Raw genomic sequence first — 6,304 nt, 5'->3', positions numbered from 1 at the left:
GAGAAGCAAGACTAGATAGGCTAAGGGACGTGAAACGCACCGAAGTAAGTCAAGTACAGAATATATTTCAGATGAGGTTACATGGAGTCTAGAACATGGTGTGGTGGGCTCCCGCTCCATCTGTTTCTTTTGCGTTGTGAGCAGAGGCCCGCTACAGTCTTTATACTGCACTTATAGCAGAAGGTGGAGGATGTTTACGCTATCACGGATTGATCCTTCCAATATAAGAGTGGAATTGTTGGGTCATACAGTAATTCTGTACTTGACTTTTTGAGGAGCTACCAAACTACTTTCCACAATGCCTGCACCATTTTACATTCCCACTAGCAATGTATGAGATTTCTAATTTCCCCACATTCTCACCAACACTTATTTACCATTAAAAAATATTATCATAGTCGTCCTAGTATCCTAATAATAATAAGCCGTCTCATTGTGGGTTTGATTTGTATTTCCCTAATGACTAATGATGTGGAGCAACTTTTCATGTGCTTATTGGCCACTTGTATATCTTTGGAGAAATGTCTGTTCAAGTCCTGTATGCCTTTTTATATGTTCTATTTCTGGAACCCTTGAATGTATTGCCTAATTTGAAAAGTCATGTGACCATTCTGGGTCTCAGTTTCTTCGCTGATAACAATGAAGGGATTGGACTCGATCGGGGTTTTCAACCTCAATACTAGTGACATTTGGGGCCAGACAATTCTTGTTGTGGGGACTGCCCTTTGTATTGTAGAATGGATGTATTGTAGCAGTATCCCCAGCCTCTACCAAGTAGATGCCAGTTGCAACGCCCTCCCTCCAAGTTGTGACAACCAAAATATCTCCAGACATTGCCCAGTGTCTTCTGGAGGGCACAGTCGTCCCCTGTTGAAAACCACTGGATTAGATCCATGATTTGTAAACACAGGCCACAGACTTGGATCACTTTGCAGGTAGTATTGAGGCTTTGCAAACTATTTGTATTATTAAAAAATAAACAAAACAACTAACAAATCGTACATTTATTTAACAGGGACTGTATAAGAATGATGAAAACCTGATGCTTCTCTGCTTTTGATTAGAATGAAATCAACTCAAAATACAAATACTAGTTGATAATCATGGATCAGAAGCTCTGATTGACATTTATAGATGTATCTGATTTATAAAAATGGGAAAGAAAATTGTCAATAAATGATGTTTTTTAGCTTCATAAATCATAGATTCAGTTTGGGGGGAGGGTAGATAATAAAACCCTTTGCGGGTAAAAAGCTGGGAACCCCTCAGCTAGCTGACCAGTGTTAAATACTGACTTTAAACACAGTTCGGTTCTTTGCCGTACTTCCACAAGGTGGCAGTGGTGAGTTTTGAGTAAAATTTCTAATCATACAGGCACTTGGAAGTTAATCTGTTCAAAAGGGGACTTCACTGTTCTCAAAACACAAACGACCCACTACTGGGCATATACCCTGAGAAAACCATTAATTCAAAAAGAATCATGTACCAAAATGTTCATTGCAGCTCTATTTACAATAGCCTGGAGATGGAAACAACCTAAGTGTCCATCATTGGATGAATGGATAAAGAAGATGTGTGGCACATATATACAATGGAATATTACTCAGCCATAAAAAGAAACGAAATTGCGCTATTTGTAATGAGGTGGATGGACCTAGAGTCTGTCATACAGAGTGAAGTAAGTCAGAAAGAGAAAGACAAATACCGTATGCTAACACATATATATGGAATTTAAGAAAAAAAAATGTCATGACGAACCTAGGGGTAAGACAGGAATAAAGACACAGACCTACTAGAGAATGGAGTTGAGGATATGGGGAGGGGGAAGGGTAAGCTGTGACAAAGTGAGAGAGTGGCATGGACATATATACACTACCAAATGTGAAATAGATAGCTAGTGGGAAGCAGCCGCATAGCACAGGGAGATCAGCTTGGTGCTTTGTGGCCACCTAGAGGGGTGGGATAGGGAGGGTGGGAGGGAGGGAGACGCAAGAGGGAAGAGATATGGGAACATATGTATATGTATAACTGATTCACTTTGTTATAAAGCAGAAACTAACACACCATTGTAAAGCAATTATACTCCAATAAAGATGTAAAAAAAAAAAACAAACAAAACAGAACAAAACCACATAGAACTTCTCCCACAGTCTCCTGTGCTGTACAGTCTCCATCCCCCTCACCCCTCAAATGTTTCCAGTGAACCAAATTTTTAAAAATAAGCTTGTTATTCTACTTTTCATCTGTTACCCACCTTGTTGCTAGAAGTATCTCTAACCTCCCCTCCTCCAAAATAAAATGAAAATCTGGACATACTACTCTGCTACCTTTTTTTGGTTCCCATTTACCAGCGGCCTAAAACAAGTTCCTTCCCAAAGTTTCTTTCCAGCTTTATGTCTTTCCGTTCTGTCCCACAAACCACAAAGCTGGCCTTTGAATCACAGGCCATGTTTTTTTTTGTTTTTTTACAACTCCATGTACTTACACATGATACTCTCTCCATCTAGAAATCCTTTCTCCTGTTTGCTTTGCCTGGAAAATTCTTATCTCCATGATCCAATTCAAATGGGCACTTTAGGTCTGAAGACTTCTCTTAAACTTCCCCAGGCCATTAGTTATTCTGTCACATGGTTCTACACCATCTATCCTGTTTTAACACCAGCTACCCTCTATTTTAGAGAAAAAAAGATTTTGTTCATTAACTCATTTGTTGCTGTTACATTTCGTTCCCTAATGCAATGCACATCATTTTCCACATTCTGTTGGCTAGAACACAGTCACATGACCTCACCTAAGTCCAATGGAGGCTGGGAAATGTGCTTTGTCAGTGCACAGGAGGAAAAAGGCAGCGTGAACACAGAGTGGTCTCTGCCACACTCAGAAATTCTACTCTAACAATTAGGTTAGTTTTTACAATTTTACCTAACCTCTTATATGCCATCTGTTTACACTCATTCCATTTTAGGCTGTATATCAATATGTTATCCAGCTTCATTATCACCTTTCATTGTCCTGGGGTATTTATCAACTGTAATTCCAATGCTGAAATAACTGTTAAATTTTGTTATCATCTCTTTTCTCTATGTATAAGTGTATGTATTTTGATATAGTTGGAATAATATATAAATTTTTATCCTATTTTACTTAACATTATAGTAAAAATAATTTCTCTTTCTTAGGAATGTTTCAGTGTCAATATTTTTAATGGCTGCATAATATTTATCATATATTTAGATATACCCTAATTGTTGGGATTTAAGATGTTTCTTGATTTGTTACTATATAAAATATCAATCTAGGAATATTCTATTTATGTATGTATATTTCTTTCCTTTATGTCCATGTATCTCTGTACAAGTCTTTCTGTAACATGGGTGCCTCTGTGCTACTAGAGGTAGTTTAGCGCAAAGTGTGTGGACTCTGGAATAGGCACTGCTTGAGTTCAAGTTCCTTCATGGGCCTTCTGACTTTGAGTTCTTCATTTGTATAGTGGGGCCAACGGTAGTCTCTACCTCCTGAGGTTTGGGATGACTAAATTAGTTAATAATTAAAAGAGATCCTTTCCTTCTTGAAACTTTCATTCATTTATTCAGCAAATATATATTGTGTCACAACGTGCTGATCATTATTCTAGGGGCTGTGGATGCAACTGTTCCAAAAGGAAGGAACAATCTGTGGGAGAAACGCAACCAGAAAGCAAAGAAATAATTACAACTATTATGTGCTGAAAGGAAGTGAACTGGGCGGGGAGATAGAGAAAGGGTATGGTGGAAAGTGAAACCAACTCAGATAAGGAAGTTCTATTTTGCCTAAATTTGTCTAAAGACCAGTCTGCCAAATGACGAATATACCAAAAATTGCTAAATATCTAAAACAGGTTGTTCAGAATGTTCCCTGCAATGGTTTCACTGTCAGTGAGTGGCCAGGGTAGAGGCAAAGCTCCAGTTTACAAAAATAGAGAAGACAGCAAAACCTTTCTGATGGAAAGTTTACCCTCAAAGAGGGCTAGGCATCCTCAGATGAAATGCACGCAAAACTGATAATCAACTGAGCTGAACCCATAAATCCTTGGAGGAAAACAGCTGTGGCAAAATGACTGCAGTGAATCTTGCATGTAATGAAAATTTCAAAAGCAATCAGTAATTCAGCAAGTGTGCGTTTAGTGAATTGACTTCCTTCTGGAAGTCAGAGAAGGCTTTTCTGAGGAGGTGATATTCAACCTGAGGCCAAAAATATGAGAAGGCATAAAAACTCCTCTATTCGTAATAATTGGACTACTCACATAGTACATGTTATAGATCGTTCTGTATTGTGGTATTCGTGTACATGTATTTGACCTCCTACTATAAGTTCCTTAAGTGCAAGGTAAACAAAAATTCAGTATTTGGTTACTGCTAAATGAGGATTGAGTGTGGTGAGACAAACAAATTGTCTGCTGGGCCATCCCTGTGGCTGTCTGTGGGTTGCTTGGTAGTAAGCTTGCTGGGCTTGGTGGCTCCTTGCCCTCTGTCTGGCAACCAAGCTCGAAGACCAGTTTTCCTCTACATGCAAGGCTGTTCTCACAAGGAGGGGGCAGGCAAGTTTGCTTTTCTGGAGCACAACCCTTGAAGTATCTAGCCATGCCAAGCCCACACATATCTGTCCATGGGATGGCAAACAGGCCGCTGACCCTTCTGCCTGCAGATTCCTGCCTGCAGTGTTTGGCCCTAGCCCTTCACTCAATTGGATAACACCCAAGGCAGTGTTTCACTTTGCCGATATTGAGTGAATGAATGAACACATGGAAGAAAATGATGACCAGACTCAGCTCTGATCTAGATGATCCCACAGGCATACTACAGTATAAGTATAGGTGAGGAAAGCAATAAAGCCTTGAAACTGCAGTCTTAATGCTTGTTTCTCTTCTCCCAAACAGGGAGCTCCGCTGAAGATGCTACATTTGTTAAGCATAAGGTATCGCTGCTCTTTCTAGTCTTAATTTAGGTTGATGCTTTCAGAGAAGGAAAACCTTGCCAATGGTATGTGGCTTTTTTTTTCTTTTGCTTCCACCTATAATAAATTAATTGTGTATGGAACATAAAATAAATATTAAAGAATACATTGATAATCTGTTATGGTCAGTTATTTCCTCTTTTATTCCCATCTTTTCTCTTCCCTCTTCTTCTCTCCCCTTTCGTTCCTTTTCTTCAGTAAGCATCTATTTATCACTGACTCTATTACAGCCTCTGGGGATACAAAGATTAACAAATAGAGGCTTGGTTCCTGCCCATGTGGAACTAACTGGACCCAGTTAACAAAAGGAAGAAGAAAAAACACTTTCAAGGCAAGGAAAGGAAGGCAGAGTAGAAAAATAGTGAACTACAAGGGACTAAGCAACATCTTTTATTTTTTCCTACCTCGGTCCTACTCAAATCCTTATACAGTTTTTCCTTGCTGTGTGCTGTCTTCTCCCAGCTTCTCATAAATCCCACTTGCAATAATCATCAAAGGGTTCCACTGATATTACAGCAAGTTAACCATTTATTTTATCATATTTTCCAAGATGATCCTCAAAAACTTCTAGGAAAAGAGAAAATAGTACCTTTACAGCAAAGAAACTGGGCAAACACTGCCTTAACTAAGCAATGAAGGTCAAGATGACCAGTGATGTCTGTGGATCTCATTTAATCTGCCAAATGTGTATGCTCTCCTTTGCCGGTTAACGATGAATGAACCATCTTTGAAACTAAAGGAAGTTCTGTGCGCGAAGGGACTTCTGAAAGTTTTGGGGTCCTCGAGTTATTTGCTTTCTCCTTCAACCCTCTCCTCATCCATCCCTGCTCTCTGCTGAGACTGTCTTTTCTACTTTGAGCTTGATTTAGTGCATTTGGCCTACCAGTCAGGGCCACTTCCATTGCCATCATGCTTAACAGAAGTTGCTTTAAAATTGTTTTTATTAAAGTTTCAGACTATGTCAAACATACAGAAAAAGTGCAGAAAATAATGTGGCAACATGAAACACACTCCATCTCTGATTTAGCACATTCTAACATTTTGCCATATTTGTCTCCCACGCCACCCCACACTCTTTAACGTAGAGAAGTTCCATCCCTTCATCTCATTTTACAGCTCCCGACCACAATGCCAGTACTGCCCCTTTGAGAGGGACTGCAGGCTGCGTACCTAGATCTGAAATTGACCACGCCCATCTTTAGCTTTTCTAGAACTTGTTCAACTTCAGCTTTTCCCGAAATTGCCAAACTGTTCTTCAAAGTGAATTTGTATTATTTAGGGTTCTTCAGAGAAACAGAATCAGGAGGTTCTG

Source organism: Orcinus orca, chromosome 11 (assembly GCF_937001465.1).
Source record: "Orcinus orca chromosome 11, mOrcOrc1.1, whole genome shotgun sequence".
NCBI classification, from domain to species: domain Eukaryota; kingdom Metazoa; phylum Chordata; class Mammalia; order Artiodactyla; family Delphinidae; genus Orcinus; species Orcinus orca.
Note: the sequence above shows the minus strand (reverse complement) of the source record.